Below are 22,847 nucleotides of genomic sequence, written 5' to 3'. Positions count from 1 at the left end.
ACCCATGTGAGTAGATAAGTGGATCAATGTTGAATGCATCAGTTAATTAGTCCCAAACACATTTCTGAATATGTAATCTTTATAATTTTTTTTAGCCTATGCTGTGTACCTTTTGAAATATTGAAATGTCCCTGTATATATATATATATATATATATATATATATATATATATATATATATATATATATATAGTATACTGTATACTGTATATTAATTGGCCTTGACGAACTGATGCACAGCATAATAACCTTTCAGTTTTTCCCTGTGCACAGTATATTCAACACTGAATGTTGTCTTGTAACGTATTTCACCTTTAAATATTGGTAGAATATGTGTAGATGGAGGTAAATTATTTGGCTTTCAATTAATCTGAGTTGAAATAGATGTGAGGCTGTTCGTGGAGAGATCATGTTTCGGTGTGGAGAGAAAGGAGTGTGTTAATGATTTCCTTGAACACACTCATTGGTTTATTCAAGGGCTGTTGTCAAAGAAGCAGCAGGAAGTAAAGACTTGGGGATGAGAGGAGGAGACCAGGAAAAGACCCAAGGGCATAGTTTACACACAATGAGATTGGAGGAGTGGATACAATTATAGTGTAATGCTTAGTAAGCATCTCTGGACATATGCCTCTGAGGACATATAGATAGCCAGTTAAAACGTCCTGTTAGGATTAAATTACATTCAAATGGTAAAACATTTCATTTTCTTATTTAATTGAATTTCTTCACTCCTTAAGCGCACACTGATCCTCTCTTAAAGCTGTAGTGTGTCATTTCTAATGTCAGGTTTCTCTAAACCCATCTGTTATTTTTTGGACAAGCATGTAGTCCCAGAATAGCCCCAAATGCACCATTAGGTGCACCAATTTTGCTGTGTGGGGTTAGTTGGGATACTACAGTATTAACAGCCTACGAATGGCTTACCTGGTTACGTCTGACAGAAACTATCTTTATATTCAATCATTTGCGCACTTCTACTTTAAATATTTAAACAAATAAAGCAATAAAATGAGCACCAGTGTATTTTCAAGGATAGTGTAAGTGGGTCACCATCCAACTGAATTTATTTCTTTGAATCCCGTCTGTCTTTAGTGAATTGTATAACAGCTCTTTCCTATATTTGGAAGTGCTTCACAGGGCCAACAAGTCACAGGAATTCAGAACTCTGATTTACTTTCCATTGACTTAATGTTAACAACAGCGGACTCGCGTGGCTCTTTAAATCTTTTCCCCACACACAGATGTCTCCTCAATCTCAGCGTCACCTCTCATGTGTCTTTTTGGCGTGAGTTGCCGTGCTAAACTGAGGAATTGAAGGACAAGACACCCTGAATAGTCCCCAGTAGTCTCAAATTTTCTCTCAATGGAACTTTTGGTACGGAATCAAATATGACGATTTAAGTAGGTTTGCAGAGTACAGGCGAAAACGGAAAACGTTACTACATTTATAAAGACTTGGGGAGGTTATGGATAGCAAAAAATAATTTAATTCATACACCTTATAATGATTCAATTGCTTTAATAAGGCATAAAGGCCATGGAAATAACCACAAGAGCCACCATATAACTTTCCTAATTGCTCCTGAAATTCATTGTTTGTTGCATGGCTGAACACATTATTGAACCTGTAAACTGAAGCCACCCAGGCATCGACCACATGACTATGGCATCCCAGTGATAGGCCAGTGAGATCTCAGTGTTTTTACAAGCCAAGCTCAGCAAGCCTACAAAAGATACAACAGAACAGTGGGCTTATTGCTTTATGGACTTTATGGGACTGAGCTCTTCCATTACAACCATATTAAAAATGCAGTTTCCCAAAAGCAGTTTATATTTAAAAGATTCTCAGGACTTTTAGCACCTGGTATCCATCTATGAGAGGATGTGAATAAAGTCTTTGGTTAATGCTGAAAGAAAACCCTACATGTGCTATTACCATCAACCATACTGACTTTTTTAAACACTTAACAAAAGTTAGTATTCACAATGTTTTAAAATTTCTGTTTTTGCTGCTTAAAGGACTGAAAAAAATGAACATTTGGTAATTAATTACTCACCCTCATGTTGTTCCCAAACCGCAAGACTTTCGTTTATCTTCGGGACACAAATAAAGATATTTTTGATGAAATCCAAGAGCCTTTTTTTTTTACCCTGTTTTTACCTGTTTTACTGCCCAGAAAGGTAGTAAGGACATCAGTGGTTCAAATACGATGGCTTGTAGTGCCACATTAAAATTTAAGTCATAATTTTTTGAGAATAAAGTTGAAATATTTTAAGAATAAAGCAGAAATGACAAGAATAAAGTCAAAATGTTTCGAGAATGAAGTCAAAAGTACGAGAATAAAGCCAGAATGTTTCGGGAATAAAGACAACATTTTTGGAGAATAAAGTGGGAATGTTTTGAGAATAAAGTAGGAATGTTTTGAGAATAAAGTTCAAAATTACAAGAATAAAATCTAAATGTTTCGAGAATCAAGTCAAAATGTTTCAAGAATAAAATCGGAATGTTTTGAGAATAAAATCGGAATGTTTTGAGAATCAAGTCAAAAATTTTCAAGAATAAAGTCGGAATGTTTTGAGAATAAAGTCGGAATGTTTTAAAAATAAAGTCGGAATGTTTTGAGAATAAAGTGAATGTTTTGAGAATAAAGTCAGAATGTTTTGAGAATAAAGTTCAAAATTACAAGAATAAAATCAAAATGTTTTGAGAATCAAGTCAAACTTTTTCAAGAATAAAATCGGAATGTTTTGAGAATAAAGTCGAAAATACAAGAATAAAATCTAAATGTTTTGAGAATCAAGTCAAAATTTTTCAAGAATAAAGTCGGAATGTTTTGAGAATAAAATCGGAATGTTTTGAGAATAAAGTCGGAATGTTTTGAGAATAAAGTCGAAAATACAAGAATAAAATCTAAATGTTTTGAGAATCAAGTCAAAATTTTTCAAGAATAAAGTCGGAATGTTTTGAGAATAAAGTCGGAATGTTTTAAAAATAAAGTCGGAATGTTTTGAGAATAAAGTGAATGTTTTGAAAATAAAGTCAGAATGTTTTGAGAATAAAGTCAGAATGTTTTGAGAATAAAGTTCAAAATTACAAGAATAAAATCAAAATGTTTTGAGAATCAAGTAAAAATTTTTCAAGAATAAAGTCGGAATGTTTTGAGAATAAAGTCGGAATGTTTTAAAAATAAAGTCGGAATGTTTTGAGAATAAAGTCAGAATGTTTTAAAAAATAAAGTCGGAATGTTTTAAAAATAAAGTCAGAATGTTTTGAGAATAAAGTCAGAATGTTTTGAGAATCAAGTCAAAATTACAAGAATAAAATCAAAATGTTTTGAGAATAAAGTCGGAATGTTTTAAAAAATAAAGTCGGAATGTTTTAAAAATAAAGTCAAACTTTTTCAAGAATAAAATCGGAATGTTTTGAGAATAAAGTCGAAAATACAAGAATAAAATCTAAATGTTTTGAGAATCAAGTCAAAAATTTTCAAGAATAAAGTCGGAATGTTTTGAGAATAAAATCGGAATGTTTTGAGAATAAAGTCGGAATGTTTTGAGAATAAAGTCGAAAATACAAGAATAAAATCTAAATGTTTTGAGAATCAAGTCAAAATTTTTCAAGAATAAAGTCGGAATGTTTTGAGAATAAAGTCGGAATGTTTTGAGAATAAAGTCGGAATGTTTTGAGAATAAAGTCGAAAATACAAGAATAAAATCTAAATGTTTTGAGAATCAAGTCAAAATTTTTCAAGAATAAAGTCGGAATGTTTTGAGAATAAAATCGGAATGTTTTGAGAATAAAGTCGGAATGTTTTGAGAATAAAGTCGAAAATACAAGAATAAAATCTAAATGTTTTGAGAATCAAGTCAAAATTTTTCAAGAATAAAGTCGGAATGTTTTGAGAATAAAGTCGGAATGTTTTAAAAATAAAGTCGGAATGTTTTGAGAATAAAGTGAATGTTTTGAAAATAAAGTCAGAATGTTTTGAGAATAAAGTCAGAATGTTTTGAGAATAAAGTTCAAAATTACAAGAATAAAATCAAAATGTTTTGAGAATCAAGTCAAAATTTTTCAAGAATAAAGTCGGAATGTTTTGAGAATAAAGTCGGAATGTTTTAAAAATAAAGTCGGAATGTTTTGAGAATAAAGTGAATGTTTTGAGAATAAAGTCAGAATGTTTTGAGAATAAAGTTCAAAATTACAAGAATAAAATCAAAATGTTTTGAGAATAAAGTCAGAATGTTTTAAAAAATAAAGTCGGAATGTTTTAAAAATAAAGTCAGAATGTTTTGAGAATAAAGTCAGAATGTTTTGAGAATCAAGTCAAAATTACAAGAATAAAATCAAAATGTTTTGAGAATAAAGTCGGAATGTTTTAAAAAATAAAGTCGGAATGATTTAAAAATAAAGTCAGAATGTTTTGAGAATAAAGTTCAAAATTACAAGAATAAAATCAAAATGTTTTGAGAATAAAGTCGGAATGTTTTAAAAAATAAAGTCGGAATGTTTTAAAAATAAAGTCAGAATGTTTTGAGAATAAAGTCAGAATGTTTTGAGAATCAAGTCAAAATTACAAGAATAAAATCAAAATGTTTTGAGAATAAAGTCGGAATGTTTTAAAAAATAAAGTCGGAATGTTTTAAAAATAAAGTCGGAATGTTTTAAAAATAAAGTCAGAATGTTTTGAGAATAAAGTCGGAATGTTTTGAGAATGAAGTCGAAATTATGAGAATAAAGCCGGAATGTTTCGAGAATGAAGTTGGAATGTTTTGAAAATAAAGTCTCAATGTTTCGAGAATAAAGTCAAAATGTTTTGAAAATAAAGTTGAAATGTTTCGACAATCAAGTTGAAATTATGAGGATAAAGTCGAAATTACAAGAATTAAATTGTAGCAGTTAAAGTTATAATATTTTTAGAGTATAGCCTGCAATGCACATGTAAATGGCCTGGCTTGGGAGCACAGGGAGAAGTTGCCTGGCCACCGGAATTTATTTGAATATACATTATGTGGCATTATTAGCAGAAATCATGCCATGTGTTATACTCGCAGGGACAGTATGCTTGGAAATGATATTTCTCATCTTCGATTGCATTCATTAGGCCTATTTGTAGTATGCCAGCCACCCAATAATAATAATAACTCAAATGTTTCAAAATAATAAAATAAGTTAAAATATTTAGAATATTTCGACCTTATTTTCGTAATATTTTGACTTTATTCTCGTCATTTCAACTTTATTCTTGAAATATTTCTGCTTTATTCTCATAATAGTTCAGCTATTCTCTAAATATTTTGACTTTATTCTTGTCATTTCAACCTTAATCTTGAAATATTTCAACTTTATTCTAGTAATATTTTGACTTTATTCTCAAAACATTTATTCTTTATTCTCGTAATATATTTAGACTTTATTCTCTAAATATTTTGACTTTTTCTTCAAATATTTCAACTTTTTTCTCAAAATATTTCAACTTTATTCTCAAAATATTTTGACTTTTTCTTCAAATATTTCGACTTTTTCTCAAAATATTTAGAGAAAAAAGTTGAAATATTTAGAGAATAAAGTTGAAATTATGAGAATAAAGTCTAAATATATTACGAGAATAAAGTATCAATATTTTGAGAATGAAGTCAAAATACTACTAGAATAAAGTTGAAATATTTAGAGAATAAAGTAAATTTATTCTCGTAATATTTTGACTTTATTCTCATAATTTCAACTATATTCTTGAAATAAATCGCAAAATCTTTTTAAGGTGGCAATAAAACACTGTCGTATCAGATATGCGGTCAAAAGCTTCAGACATGTTTACAAAGACTGTTTTGTGTACAGTGTGCATCTTCTTCTTCTTGTAAACAAAGCACAGTGCATCCGGGTTCTACTTCAGATCGCCAGTTCCTGCATCAGCAGAACCACATGCATACATTGTGATACTCCTGTGAATGGTGGCGAAGACTGACACGGAAGAGAAAAAATTGTTAAATGAAGTCGTTATTTTTGTATTCTTTGTGCACAAAGTATTCTCGTAGCTTTAACTGTTTTTACAATGTTCTTTCTGGGCCTTAGACATGTCAGTTGTGTTGCTGTCTATGCAGGGTCAAAAAGCTCTCTGATTTCATTAAAAATATTTTAATTTGTGTTCTGATGAATGAAGGTCTTACAGGTTTGGAACGACATGAGGGTGAGTAATTAATGACAGAATTTTCATTTTTATCATCTCTTTAAATAACTATACTATATATTTTATATAATTTAAAAAGATGTATATATTATGTTTCTCTTTTGAAATGTAACTAGGAAATACAGAGTTAGACAAAGAGAGCACGTACTGTAGCTTGAGTTGAATGTATCTGACAGTTTGATGCATGTATGAGCCAGCAGTCGATGTGTCTCTCCCTATGGATGTGATTAAGGAAACATTCTGCGCTCTGCTATAAAAGCCTTGTGTCACAGGTGGGCTTGGAAGAAGACGAATTGTGACCATTCCCTTTTAATTCTCAGCAGAAGCTGCTGGCCATTAATTGAAATGTCAGCTTTTTATTGCTGTTGTGTTTTCTTTTATGGCTGCAGCGGCCGCTTGCAGAATATTGTTTTCATTGAGGATGAGCCTGGTAAAACTCCCTCATCAACTGTCTTACGCTTTCCATCTCTGTTTTACATACTGTCCTTTAGAAATGAGACGAAAAGTGACAGAGAGCAGACAAAATGAACTCCCACACTGGCCCATCTGTCCCTTTGCCTCATCATTGTGAGTAATGGTGTCCAAAATAAACCAAACTGATTGTGGCACTCTGACATTGAACAGACACTAGTGAGCCTGTGTTACCATCTAGGAAAATGAGGTGGCCCAACTGTCTGACAGCACCTGTCAAGCGAAGCCTTGTTTGTGGACTTTCTAAGGAATAGAAATGTAATAAAGACACATTAGTCCAACTGCTGCAGGGCCTTTATCTGTCACTCATTTATAGAGCAAACCCGTTTACATCATATCTCCTCTATAAACCTCTCGCAATTGCAGTAGAGTCCAATAAATCTGCCGTGGCAATTAAACTAGCTTAGTCTTTGCAGCGGGAATGGTCATCTTTTATTCTTTCACATTCTGTCAGTAATTTGTAGTGTATGAAGAATGGGTCATTTTTTATTCAACGCCCCATTTACTGGGACGTCCACACTCGCTGTCTCACTTTCTCACTTCTATCTTTTTCTCGATCTCTCACTTCCGCTCCTATCAGTGTGGAAATGTACATTTCAAGCAGACAGCTTTTCAGTGGCAAGTTATTATCGCCATGAATAGTCCAGACAGGTTTGTGCACTTTTTGGACTTTTTATGTCAAATCTCAATGTAGTATTTAATATTGTTTCTTTTTTGTCTACTTGCTGTTAAAGGGATAGCTCGCCCAAAAATGATAAGGGTACCCCATGATTTACTCATCCTCAAGCCATCTTAGGTGTATATGAATTTTTTCTAAAAAAAAAATACAAATAATCTAAAACCATTCTTTGAATCTTCTCACATTACTTCTTACCTTGTAGTCACATTCAGTCATTGATGGGGGAGCCATGAGGGGAGGGCTCTTTGTCTCTCAGGTGTGAATTGCTAAATATTCATGGGTCATTGCCACTCCCACGCGTATTCCCTTTCGATCACAAAGCATGTTTTAGAAAATATACAAAAATATATTGTTTTTTTCTGAATGAGTGAGATGAGATGATTTTCACATCGTTTGCTTGAAAAAATTCTAGCCGATACCACATCCAATTCTCAAAAGTCTTGTGAACTGTATGTGTTTCATGACCTTATTTTAGTGACTTTAGTTTTTTACTAACCACGCATAAACGTTGTTTTCTCAAAAACACAAACATGTACATTCATGTCGCTTACATATTATTGTAGCCCAATTTGTGCTGATTGCAATGTATTCAGATTTTAGCCATTAACATGTTTTTAAGATACTGAAAAAAGCACAAATGTCAGGGCATGTCCAAACTTCTTTAGGGCCCCAAAACACCCTCAGACCCCAGAGGGTTAAGATGAATACAATTGAAGTTATATTAAAGAATAGGGATGCACCGAAATAAATTCTTGGTCAAAGCCAAAGCCGAACAAAATTAAACACTAGGCAGAAGGCCGATTACCGAACACAGTTTTTCATGTTTTTCCCCCATGTATTTTGCCAATTTTTGTTACCATTGCATAAATTAAATGGGTCATTCTACAGAACCGTCCACTTTTGGTACAGCAAGATGTCTTAAAATGTATTTATTTTTTTAACTTTTAAACTTAGACCACATTATTACATTACCTTTTGACTTTATGAATACATGTAAACCACAGGTTAATGATTTTTTAAATGGTTGTACATTTATTTACCCATAAGGAAGGTAACACCAGTGACAATTTTAATGAAAAATGCATTTTACAAAATGGCTGCTGCTAGTCATCAAACCACATGTTGTCAATCAATGTATACTTACTAAATTAAGTATTTTATCCAGTTGTACTCTAGTTTTTTACAATTCCCTGACAATAAAGTAGGTCACACCAGTAATGTCAACTAAAAGCTTCATATGAAATCAGGAGATAAATGAGACAATTTTTGATAATTGAAAAGAGACAGTGGACTTAACATGGGGCTGCCTTCATAGATCTTCAGGAAATAGGAAAGAGGAAGTCGAGTGATGTCATCAGTGTGATTTTTGTTTTTAATTCCAAAAAAAGACTAAATGGTAAAACCAGTGACACAGCTTCAGGGGACCACTATTTTCAGTATATATAATTTTTTATGCCATTTTATAGTTATGAATAGACCTTTTAACTTAATTTTAAAATATAAAAAAATGGTTACCCTAATGTGTATTTCAATTGTAATATTTCTGTAAAGTCTAGGGACAGAAAAGTGGACATTTCTGTAGAATGAAACAAATAGCCAAAATGTAGGTTACAGTAAAAAAACAAAAAAACAAAAAAAAAAACATTTAAATTAACTTAAAATTAATAAGTTAGTAAAATAATATTCTTTGGCCATTTTTAAGGCCCCCTTCTTGAATCAGGCATGTGTTTTTTAAAGTACAAATAAATGCAGCCTTGCTGAGCAAAGGAGAATGTTATAAAAATGTATTAATAGAGCTGTTGCAATTATTATTATCATTATTTTTGTCTTACTTTTTTATTTTATTTTACAGAACAACAGTTAAATTACAATGCTAACATTTATGAATGTTGACTTTTATTTTGGCGGAAACCCACAAGAAGACCTCAGTACTACTTTTTGCTGACAGCAGCAGATTTATGAATGATTCTCATCTCATCACACAGATTTTCCTCGAACTTTGGACTTGGAACCCTGGCTAAGGAGCTCGTGCAGAGCTGTCAGAATAAATACAATGTGTGCATGTATTAGACAAAATAACATTCTGTAGTTTATTTACTAATGGTTTAAGGCCATTTCGTGATTTCGGTCATCATAGTAACCAGCAACAACCACTCCTTTTTCTTCTCATCAAAGACATGCGATGTGGTTCTAAACAGTCTCTCGCTGTCTGTGCTTGTGATGATTTTTGCGTCTTTCTCGGACAGTTTTAAATGTTTCCACACTGTTGACATGTTTGCTGCATTAGTGTGCGTCTCTATTTGATCGTGTCACGTCATTCTGTATAATTTATTTGGCCTTTCCGCTTATTCAGCCGAACACAGAAAGAGCTATTTTGCTATTTTAGGCCAAATAATTTTGGTTGCCGAAAATTCAGTGCATCCCTATTAAATAATGTCCTGGCTCTTCCAGGCTTTATAATGGCAGTGAATGGTGGTTGATTTTGAGATTCTTCCTTATGCATTTTCCTCATTTTTTAAAATGATTCAGATCAGCTAAATGTCAGTCTGCGGGTCTGGCTGGACTCCAAAAGGACTTGACAGAAAATCAAACAGATTTCATTTGCATCAGAGTGACTGTAAATCAATCATAACTCAATTTTACTGACTGTCTGATTTAAGAAGCATATGTAGATACACAAACACACTGTGCAGTGTAAAGCTCATACCGACGGGACCGTAGAGGCACGTGAGGAATGATGACAGGGTCCACACTTTAATGGGCCCCTCTCCTCAGCCTGTTTTTTTAGCTCATCTGGATTCTATTAGAGAGAGGCTGTCTGACCGCTGCTGTCAAAGAGAACCAGGGAGAAAAATGAACGGAAGAAAGTGAAAAGAGCAGCGATAGGCTGAAAGAGAAAGGAGAGAGGGTGATAAGGGAAAACTGAAATAAACAGACAAGAAAAGATCACCGGAGAGCACGATTACACACAATATTTATTGAAAGAGGTCTTCCAGAAAGCACTGCTATAGCATTGACAGAAAATCTGCTTAAAATGACTTTACACTGAATAAATGACCAAAACTAAAGCTGTTCAAATCTTTTCCTAATTCTTCTGATCAGGAGGGGCACGCTGTGATGAAAGTGGACAGTGGAAGCTGGTGCTCTCCTCCGCAGGAACCGTCTGCCAGGCATTGGCTCCTCTTGGCTCAGTAACTCAGCACATGTGCCATGGCACCAGGGTGAGTGGAAATTTCTCCCAGCTCATCCAAATCTGCACACTCCCCACAAATCATTTCAAGATGGATGTTTCAGAGATTATAGACAGAATGAGGAGAAAAGGAGAGTGAAAGAGACAGAGTAGCGTTTTACTATGCTCAGGAAGTTTCAATAGGGTTTCTGCTCTAATTGTCAGTTCTAAATGAAGTTAACATGAACCTTATTCCCAGTTAAATCATTCTGACTTATCCTCAAAATGTATCTGCTTTTATTTTATTCCACTGGGTAATTTGATTGCCTGAATGCCAGTGGAAGAGCACTGATATTTTTCTACTACTCAAACACAACGGCATATGAAAACCTATTTTAGCCACATTCAAAAAAAAAATCATAGTTTTGGTAAACCATAGTTACATAAAAAGTCGAAATGATGGGATACTAAGTCATAATTATGAGATGAAAAGCCTAAACTATAACATGAAGTCATAATCATGACAAAAGTCAACATTTTAGTTATAATTATGGCTTTTCATGATTTTAGTTATTTCAAATATGAGTTAGAAAGTTAAATTATGCCAAACGTCTGAATTATGAGATAAAAATCTTGACAAAATGTCGGAATTTGACTTTATATCTCTTCATTTCAACTTTTTATCTCATAGTTTATTCATGACTTAGTTATTTAAGATTATGAGATAAATTACTTTTTGTCAGAATATCAACTGTAACTTTTTATCTCTAATTTATCTCATTTATGACTGTCATCATTTTTAATAAAAAAATCATGACATACTAAGTCATAATTATGAGGTAGATTATGATATAAAAAGTTAAAGTTCTGACAAAGTTGATATTCTGACAAAAAGTCAATTAATGAATTAAAATTCTGACATAAAAATGACTGATCTCATAATTTCAACTTGTGTCAAACTTGATCATGAGATAAAAAGTTGAAGTACTGACATAAAAAGTTGATATTCTGACAAAAAGTAAATTATGAGATAAAAATATGACAACATTTTGAAAGTTTAGTTATGTCATAATTTCAATTTATGTCAAACTTCACCATTTTGGCTTTTTGTCCCATAATTATGTTTCTTATTCAAAAGTATGATTTACTAATAATCATGAGAAAAATTATAAGATAAAAAGTTGATTTTTTGACAAAAAGTAATTATGAATTGAAATTATGAGAAAAAAACTTAATTATGACAAAACTTGAAAGTTTTATTATAATTATGACTTATTTCATAATTTCGACTTATGTCAAACTTCATCATATTATTCAAAATTATGATTTTCTAAGTCATAATTATGAGATAAAAAGTTGAAGTACTGACATAAAAAGTTGATATTCTGACAAAAAGTAATTATGAATTGAAATTATGAGATATAAAAACATAATTATGACAAAATTTTGAAAATGTAGTTATAATTATGACGTCTCATAATTTCGCCTTATATTAAACTTCATCATTTTGACCTTTTATCTCATAAGTATGTTTCTTATTCAAAATTATGATTTACAAAGTCATAATTATGCGAAAAAACATGAGATAAAAAGTTAAAGTTGAAGTACTGACATAAAAAATAGAAATTCTGACAAAAAGTAATTATAAATTAAAATTATGAGATAAAAAAAACACAATTATGACAAAATGTTAAAAGTTTAGTTATAATTATGACTTATCTCATAAATTTGACTTATGTCAAAGTTCATTATTTTGGCTTTTTGTCCCATAATTACGTTTCTTATTCAAAATTATAATTTTCTAAATCATAATTATGAGATAAAAATTAAAGTACTGACATAAAAAGTTGATATTCGGACTAAAAGTAATTATGAATTGAAATTATGAGATTTAAAAAAAATCTTTATTTTATCTTTTTGTCCCATAATTATGTTTTTAATTCCAGATTATGATAATCATGAGATAAATTATGAGATAAAAAGTTGATATTCTTACAAAATGTAATTATGAATTGAAATTATGAGGAAAAAAAATCATAATTATGACAAAAACTTAAATGTTTAGTTATAATTATGACTTATCTCATAATTTCGACTTCCAACTTCATTTTGGTTTTTATGATTTTTTGATTTACTAAGTCATAATACACAACAGACTTGTACTCTCTTGTTTTGTACAGATGCTATTGTTTCTCAGTTATCAGTTATAGTAGAAATTACATCAGAAGCGCTTTGAGATCATGCAGGTTAGATTAAAAAAACTTGTACTCATTTATTTGGTGAACAGCCATGTAATATTGAAAAATATGCAGTGTTAGTAAAAAATAATTCAAGACTACTACCTTAATTGTTCAAGCTCAGCCCTTTCTAAACTTGATTCTGATAATTAGCAATGAAAATCTGCCAAGGCCCCGGACTCTGTTTTAGGTCTCAGAGTGTACATGTGTCACAGATGAGTGACAGCTAAACGCGAGCCAAATTTGGTTAGGCGGACTTCTTATGCAGCACTGTTGCCAAGCCAACAGCTTTTGTGGGTCAGGCTTAATTGGTGACCTAGACGAGCAAGACTGGATGAGTTGAGTGATGTCTCTGTGTGTGTGAGAGCGAGTTTTTAATCCTTGCCCTGATTCGTACTCAACTCCAAGCACTACGCATCTCTCAGCACGTGTGTGTCTGTTTGCACATGTGTGTGTCTTCACAGTTTTCACAGCCCGTCCAGATACTCCACTCCTGCTGATGTCTGGAAGTGGGTTTCTGCGTGAGAAATGCATTTTAACAGCTTTTCCACTACTCTCTGTGCTGGAAGTGTCATGTTTAATAATGAATCAATTTCAAGCCTTTGTTAAGGTCCTGTATCGCTCTCTGAGCCCTTTTGTTTCTTTTGTATATTTCTTGAACTGCTGTATGAATACTTTTGGCTCAGTGTTTCTGGCCCATAATTTTTTTTATTTAAAGGGCTAATTCACCCAAAAACAAAAATTCTGTCATTAATTACTCACCATTATGGCTTTCCAAGCCTGTAAGACCTTTGTTCATCTTTGGAACACAAATTTAGATATTTTTGATGAAATCCGAGAGCTTTCTGACCCTGCATAGACAGCAACGCAACTGTCACGTTCAAGTTGTTTTTCTGCATGTTTAACTAATACTCATTACTAATAGTCAGAGGTGGGTAGAGTACCCAAAATATGTACTCAAGTAAAAGTACAAGTACTTAAGGAAATATTTACTCGAGTAAGAGTAAAAGTAACAATCTTAATAGTTAATTGAGTAAGAGGAAAAAAGTATCCGATGGAAAAAGTACTCAAGTAGCTACTTACTAGTTACTTCTGATCTGACTGATATGAAGTGAAAACCCTGAATTTCAAACTGTTTGGAAAGCTTCCACACACCTCTCCTTGAAAACATAGGCTGAAGTAAAGTGTATATATAAATGTGTGTGTGTGTGCGTGTGTGTACCTGGTATTCATCACGTTGTGGGGACCAAATGATACCCCACAAGGATAGGAATACCAGTAGATTTTGACCTTGTGGGGACATTTCTCAGGTCCCCATGAGGAAACAGAAAAAATGTATTGGAAATGAAAAATTAATTCTCTATCACGAGGGGGCGCTTTAGGAGCGCTGAAATATTACAGTTTCCAAAGTAACAGCTGTACACAAAGCAGCATTAAGGCAGTTTTATCAGGGATGAAATGAAAATTCCAACGTCATGTTTCTGAGCCCTGCTGAAAAAAACAGCATATGCTGGTTTTTTCAGCAGGGAGGACAGTCGGTTCCCTTCAGATACATTCATATAAAGACATCCGTGCCAAATTTTGTCTTTGAAATGTGCAGCGCGCATATTTCTTCAATGACATCATTGCCTTTTGAAGTTTAATCCAGCCCTATCGCGATTCTCTAGCCTGGAAAAATCCAGACCCTAATCTATTAAGATTAAGGGTCTGGGATCGAGCAATGAAAACTGCCTAACTCGAGGGGCGGCACCAAGCATGCATTTGAAACTCTTACTGCACGCAATTGGATAACGCCACGACCAATCACAACAATACATGCTTAGCTACCAGCAGAGCTAAATGATGTTTCATTAACAAAGTTCGGGAGAAGCGCGTCAGATGCTTAGCTTAAACATCACAAGTCAATCAGCGCCAATACAGCTGACTCACCTCAATTCACTCGATGGTTTATCAGTAAACCTCCACCACCCCATCTCATCACTCCCAGTTCTCGCTACTCCTATTGGGGGGTAACGTATTCTGGGTTCGGGCCACTCCCGAGCTCGGAGCCCTTCACCGGACAGCACGCCAAACATGCACTACTATTCTCCGGCTAATTATATGTAAGCGTGAACTCATGAACTGATAGATTAAACTCTTGCCGTATCCAGTCGGCAAAACAGCAAAAACGTCCTTCTTGCAAAGGAACGATTCGAGTTTTCGGTTTTCTGTTCCTCTTTTATATGGAAAGCCAAGTCTAACTCGTTCATTGTAGCGGCCAAAGCCGTTTCAAACAACTTGTTGTTCATCTGTAGCGACAGCGATCTTTTTAAGTTTACTATATGATTCGGACGTCGCAGTGCTGTCATCATCAGCTTAGCTCGCCTCTGGCCCGCCTACATCAGATACACCGATTTGATTGGTTCTCACAATTGCTTACGTATTGCGGTAACCTGCATCATTGCTCGATGCCAGAGTGTCTTGCAGAGACAATTCAAATTGTGCTCTCGCGAGACCTCTGGATTTCCAGGGTAGCGATTCTCGTCTTTCCGTCCTCAACTGTAAAACCTCTCAAATTATAATGAAGACGTTACTTATACTATTTAACGTATTTAAAACTTTTTATGGCCTTAAATTTGATACAACTAAGTTGAGGAGTTTTTAAGGACCTGCAGGAGCCCTCTACTTTACGATAGCCCGTCGGGCAGTCTGGTCAAACATTTTGGTAGCCCGTGTGGAAAACACAATAGCCCCGGGAAGTCGGGCTAGCGATATTGCGAGCCCTGTGATATATTCTATATATATTGTCAGTAACGGAGGAACGCCATCAAATGTAGCGAAGTAAAAGTAAAGTTTTTTCACTATCTTTAAATATACTCTAAAAGTACTAGTTACCCCAAAAATTTACTCAAGTAAATGTAACGAAGTAAATGTAATTCGTTACTACCCACCTCTGCTAATAGTCTTATTTCTTCCTACTTTTCTTATAGGCTGACATCCCTTCCTATTTAATTAAATATGAATTAAGCTCTTTAAGCCTTGTGGAGTGTGAATGTGTGTAAAAACAGCAAGACTTCAGCGTTTAAATCCTCTGATTATTGTGCTCTCAGTGCCTGACGCAGATTTCCTCTTCGCTGTCAGTCAGACGTGTGTGAAAGAGGCAGAAAAACCTTTTAATTAGCAGAGAGTCATGTGTAGAAAATGGAAGAGCTGGCCTGGAAGTCTTCATTTAGTAGAAAATAAGCAAACAAATTGCTTTAATGAAGATTGTGAGGGGAAAAAATGAAATATTCTTCTCTTTCTAATTGGTCTCCTCTGTCTTTTCCTGCATGAAAGAGGTTATCCTCTTTCTGCAGTCTGCTGTGGTGATTTCTATCAGAGCGGCTTTCGTAATTATCTCTGTCTAGAGTAACTCAGCTGACTTCTCCTGAGCAGAGCTATGCTGTGCTACCAGTCATTAATAATACTCAACGCTTGTCCTCGGGCATCTTGTCTTCCCCCACTCTCTCTCTCTCTCTCTCTCTCTCTCTCTCTCTCTCTCTCTCTCTCTCTCTCTCTCTCTCTCTCTCTCTCCCTCTCTCTCTTTCTTATGCTCTTTTTCCTTTTCCTTCTTGCTTTTACCATCTTCCCTTGGGAAATGTCAAAAGCAAAGAGAAATCATGTTTCTGCTCAAAAATGTCAGTACTGGCAGCCTTATCTCAGTATGCAATCACTCTGTGTGTGTATATGTGTGTGTGTGTGTTTACAAGCCTCCTTGTCAAAATCTTTTCATCTCTACATGTTTGACAAAAGTAAATATGCCACATATAGCTTTTAAGAATCCAGCAACAGCCCAATATTTGTACCTTTTGATGTAGTAATATATAGGCGATATATAATATATCCTTGTCGTTCTGTCATTAATTACTCACCCTCATGTTGTTCCAAACCCAATAAGACCTTCGTTCATCTTCAGAACACAAGTTAAGATATTTTTGATGAAATCCAAGCGCTTCCTAAACCTTTAATAGACATCAACGCAGCTACCGTGATCAAGGCCCAGGAAGGTAGTAAGGACATCGTTAAAATAGTCCATGTGACATGATTTGTTCAGCTGTAAACCATTTTATAAAGCTACAAGAGTATTTTTTGTGCACAAAGAAAACAAAAATAACAACTTTATTCTTTTTTCTTCTTTCCATGTCAGTCGTTGCCGCTTTTTCACTAAAGTACCACAACATATGCGTGTGGTGTTGCTGACGCAGGGCCTGTTTTAATAACGTCCTTACTACCTTTCTGGGCCTTTGATGTTGTAGTTGTGTTGCTGTCTATTGAGGGTCAGAAAGCTCTCAGATTTCGTCAAAAATATCTTACAGTGAGGGGAAATTTTTTTTGATCCCCTGCTGATTTTGTATGTTTGCCCACTGACAAAGAAATGATCAGTCCAGGGGCGTAGATTTAGGGTGGACGGAGGGGATGTGTCCCCACCAATATCCTCCGACCATTGAAATGTCCCCACCAATAATTTAATCCACTTAAAAAAAAAAATCGCACTGTCAACATTAACCTAGACACGCAGAAAGGGATAAATCACGTTCTCTCCTTGAGTCCTCCCGCCCCCAAAACACATAGGCTATGAACATTTTGATTATGTGCCTTTCCCTGCTATCATGTGAGAGGCTATGGCTGCGTTCAGATACAAGTAGCGCCAAATGCAGTGAATTTTTTCCCGTGCAAAAGGGTGTGTTGGGTGACATACATGTGAGAATGGCGGCAGCAAAAAAAAAAAAAGAAGCTGGACACAAGGAGATTTTTTTTTCAAAGAAAAGTGTAAGTTACTTCAAGTTCGCTAGTGAATCCATCAAAGTCCATCAAAGTAAAGACAACAGTTAACGTGCTACTGCTAGTGTTTTTTACCGCTTTGACGCACATTCATTATAGCAGGGCCAGCTAGTCTGTGAATACAGACTTAAAACTAACAGCAGATTAAACAGCTAAATGTAAAAGTATAAATATGATCCCTGTCAGTTCTCCTATCTAATGCCGACTATTGGTTTAGGGGATGGGGGGGGGGGCTTTGGTGGAGTCATAGGTCCCCACCAATGTCCAGAGCAAATCTTCGCCCTTGGATCAGTCTATAATTTGAATGGTAGGTTTATCTGAACAGTGAGAGACAGAATAACAACAAAAAATCTAGAAAAACACATTACAAAATTGATTTGCATTTTAATGAGTGAAATAAGTATTTGATCTTTTCACAAAACATGACTTAGTACTTGGTGGCAAAACCCTTGCTGGCAATCACAGAGGTCAGACGTTTCTTGTAGTTGGCCACCAGGTTTGCACACATCTCAGGAGGGATTTTGTCCCACTCTTCTTTGCAGATCCTCTCCAAGTCATTAAGGTTTCAAAGCTGGCATTTGGCAACTCAAACCTTCAGCTCCCTCCACAGATTTTCTTTGGGGTTTAGGTCTGGAGACTGGCTAGGCCACTCCAGGACCATAATGAGCTTCTTCTTGAGGCACTTCTTTGTTGCCTTGGCTGTGTGTTTTGGGTCATTGTCATGCCATCCATGACCCATTTTTAATACCCTGGCTAAGGGAAGGAGGTTCTCACCCAAGATTTGATGGCCCAGTCCATTGTCCCTTTGATGCGGTGCAGTTGTCCTGTCCCCTTAGCAGAAAAACACCCCCAAAGCATAATGTTTCCACCTCCATGTTTGACGGTGGGGATGGTGTTCTTGGGGTCATAGGCAGCATTCCTCCTCCTGCAAACACGGTGAGTTGAGTTGATGCCAAATAGCTTGATTTTGGTCTCATCTGACCACAACACTTTCACCCAGTTCTCCTCTGAATCATTCAGATGTTCATTGGCAAACTTCAGACGGGCCTGTACATGTGCTTTCTTGAGCAGGCATAGTGTGTTACCAATTGTTTTCTTGGTGACTATGGTCCCAGCTGCCTTGAGATCATTGACAAGATCCTCCTGTGTAGATCGAGAAATAAAGTCAGAATTGCTAAATATGAAGTCAGATCATTATAACTCCACGAGGTGAGATCTTGCATGGAGCCCCAGACCGAGGGAGACTGACAGTTATTTTGTGTTTCTTCATGTTGTCACCTTCTCACCAAGCTGTTTGGCGATGGTCGTGTAGCCCATTCCAGCATTGTGTAGGTCTACAATCTTCCTGACATCCTTGGACAGCTCTTTGGTCTTGGCCATGGTGGAGAGTTTGGAATGTGATTGACTGATTGCTTCTGTGGACAGGTGTCTTTTATACAGGTAACAAGCTGAGATTAGGAGAACTCCCTTTAAGAGAGTGCTCCTAATCTTAGCTGTTACCTGTATAAAAGACACCTGGGAGCCTGAAATCATGCTGATTGATAGGGGGTCAAATACTTATCTCACTCATTAAAATGCAAATTAATTGTAACTTTATTTAAATGCTTTTTCTAGATTTTTTGTGGTTATTCTGTTAAAATAAACCTACCATTAAAATTATAGAATGATCATTTCTTTATCAGTGGGCAAACGTACAAAATCAAATCTTTTTTTCAAATTTTTTTTCCTCACTGTATGTAAACATCTTTTATGTGAAATATCTTATTCAGCTCAGTACTAAATAAAAAAAAATAACATGCATTTTGTATGACCACTATTATTTTGGTAAAAAAAAAATAACATTTTGCAGATTCTGCAAGGTGTATTTAAACTTTTGACTCCAACTGTACATCCCTTGTGCATGTTTGGTCACATAGATGTTGTTGGTATTGAATTTTTTTGCTTCCTTTGTTAGCATATAGCCCTGCTCTGGCTCCCAACTCTCTGTTGTCATGGCGACAAAGACACTGTAACATGTATAGCTCTTAAACACAAGCTCACAGAACTACGGAATCTTTATGAGTATAGAAAGCGTGACTATAAATATTAATAGGGTTTTTGAAGCTGATAGCGTTTCATTTTGATCAACACTTAAAGTATTTCAACATATATGGATGCATAAATGAAGCGTGGGTGCATATTTTGAAGAGATTGTTAACCTCTTTTACATTTCTCCGGTCTTCCAGAAACACCCACTCTAGTGGATAAGCCATTGTCACTTTGAATGAGCTGATGATATTCTGTGTATTGCGTCGCTAGCCTGCAATCCAGAACACATGATTAGACTGAAACCTCTTTAGCCTTTTCTGTTTCTGGGTTCAGTCTTTATCTGCTCGCCACAGAGCGGTGAATAAAAGTCTTGATTTCAATCCAGCAATCCTGACCTAATATCAAATGTTTCCAGACACATTTATATCTCCCGTGTATAAACACTTGTACATTTAGGCTTTTTCCTCTGGCTCTGTCTTAGAAATCTGTATTTCCGTTTCATTTTTGCTTGTTCTCTGCCTTCTTCATTTATTCCTCCCTCAATACTTAAATGTGTTTCACATTATTTAATAGGATAGTACCAAAAATAGGCTCTCTCTCAGTTGTGCCCCTTCTAAATGGGAATCTGAATAGGAGAAAAAGTGATTTTTTTAGAAGAGAGAGTTAAGCGGTGTGTCTTTCGTCTTAAGTAATTGCTATTTAAAGTGGACTTGATCATTTATAACTGTCATGAATTACAGTTACTTTGTCATGAGTTCACAAAATGTCCACAGCAGATAGTAGAATCTGTAAATCCTGCAAATCTGTGCAAAAACGTTTAATACTGAGTTAGAGAAGCATGAGAACACAAGTGAAAAAGCTTTTATTAATTTAATATGAAATGTTTCATTACAAATATCATAGGATGACAATGTAAGTAAAATATTACAAATTGAATAAATTGAAATAATATTGAAAAAAAGTCAATTTATTACATTTGGTTTGTCTCCTTTTTATTTTAATTGCAATCAAGTATGTGTCAAACCTTATGCTAATATTCTCCAGCATGATTTGAGGTCCAAAAGAGCATCTAAAGCTTTACTGGAAGAAGAGCATCTGAACGTTTGTGCCAAATTAAACCAACGCATGTCAGTCAAGCCTTATTTGTGGGCTCTCATTATTTTCTGCTGCTTGTCCCCTGTTGCTCACTACCTGGTGTCATTTGTACGTCAGAGTTAAGAAAAAATATACCATAATTAGTTTGTGTTTTAAACCTTGCGTGTTGTCACATAATCACCAAGAGAGTGGGAAATGTGCCTCAATTATTAAGCAGAGCCCTGTGGCAGTATAGCGACCGTTTGTGCTAGTAGTAATTAACAGTGTGTTTTCTTTGGTGTAAACAGCTTAATAAGAGGAAGGAAGTCTCAACGGGAGCATCAGATGAGAGGTGTGAGATACGAGCTCATTTACAGATGCCCTCTTCACAAATCTGGTGAAATGAGTTCTGTCCGCACACGGCGGTCTTTTAGAGAACTGTTGCCTGCAGTTCTTGACTTCTGTACTGACTACACAGGAAGCTGCCTTCTAAAACAGCATCATTACTGTTATGTCATTTCATAAGTGACTGTTTTGTGTGGGAGCCCATTTCTGCCACTGAATAAATTGTTTTTTTAAAGTAATTGCAACTTCATATCTCACAATTATGACTTTTTTTCCTCAAAATTGCATGACATAAACTTGCTATTGCGAGTTCTAAAGTCCAGTTCTGAGGGGGAAGAAAAGAATATGTTCTCAGAAATGTGAGTTCACAGTTCTGACTTAAAGGAACACTCGACTTTTTTTGGAAATAGGCTCATTCTCCAACTCCCCCAAGTTAATAAGTTGAGTTTTACCGTTTTGAAATCCATTCAGCCGTTCTCCTGTTCTGGCGATATCACTTTTAGTATAGCTTAGCATAGATCATTGAATCCTATTAGACCAATAGCATCGCGTTCAGAAATGACCAACGAGTTTCGATATTTATCCTATTTAAAACTTGACTCTTCTGGTGTTATTTCGTGTACTAATACCGGCGGGAAATGTAAAGCTGCGACTTTCTAGGGCGATAAGATTAGGAACTACACTTCCATTCCAGCGTAATAGTCAAGGAAGTTTGCTGCCGTAACATGACCGAAGCAGGCGGAGTAATATCACACCAGTCACACTAATTGTTAACTTGGAACTAATTTCAGGCACTACGTGATTACTCCGCCTGCTGCGTCCTTATTACGGCAGCAAACTTCCTTGACTATTACGCTGGAATGGAAGTGTAGTTCCTAATCTTATCTGCCTAGAAAGTCGCAGCTTTACATTTTCCGCCGGTATTAGTACACATACAGATACAACTACAGAAGAGACAAGTTTTAAATAGGTAAAAAATCGAAACTCGTTGGTCATTTTTGAACGTGATGCTATTGGTCTAACAGGTCTAATTCAATGATCTATGCTAAGCTATGCTAAAAGTGATATCGCCAGAACAGGAAAACGGCTGAATGGATTTCAAAATGGTAAAACAAAACTTATTAACTTGGGGGGAGTTGGAGAATGAGCCTATTTCCAAAAAAAAAGTGTAGAGTTCCTTTAATAACTTGCAATTATATATATATAAACTCACAATTCTGAAAAGGCGCAATTGCGAGATATTGTGCGCAAAAGGCGGAATTGTGATTTTATATCTCGCAATTCTATTTCTCAGATTTGCAACTTTATTTCTAAATAACATAATCTTGCAGTTACGAGAAATAAAGTCAGAATTGCGAGATATAAGGTCAGAATTGTGGGATATAAACTAGAAATTGCAAGAAATAAAGTGAGAATTGTGAGATATGAAGTAGGATATTAAACCAAAATTGTGAGAAATAAAGTCAGAATTGCGAGATATAAAGTCAAAATTGCAGGATATTAAACCAAAATTGTGAGAAATAAAGTCAGAATTGCGAGATATAAAGTCAAAATTGCAGGATATTAAACCAAAATTGTGAGAAATAAAGTCAGAATTGCAAGATATAAAGTCTGAATTGTGGGATATAAACTAGAAATTGCAAGAAATAAAGTCAGAATTGTGAGATATGAAGTCAAAATTACTGGATATAAAGTCAGAACTGCAGGATATAAGCTCGAAATTGTAAGAAATAAAGTCAGAATTGTGAGATATAAACTCGCAGTTGTTCTAAATTGATCTAATTGTTCTTGCAGTTCTAAAGTCCAAATGTGAGGGGGGAGAAAGACTGATATGTTCTCAGATATCTCTTATATCTCAG

The sequence above is a fragment of the Garra rufa genome, chromosome 11, assembly GCF_049309525.1.
Source record: "Garra rufa chromosome 11, GarRuf1.0, whole genome shotgun sequence".
Lineage (NCBI taxonomy): Eukaryota > Metazoa > Chordata > Actinopteri > Cypriniformes > Cyprinidae > Garra > Garra rufa.
The sequence above is the reverse complement of the archived record's forward strand: the minus strand, read 5'-3'. Positions refer to the sequence as shown.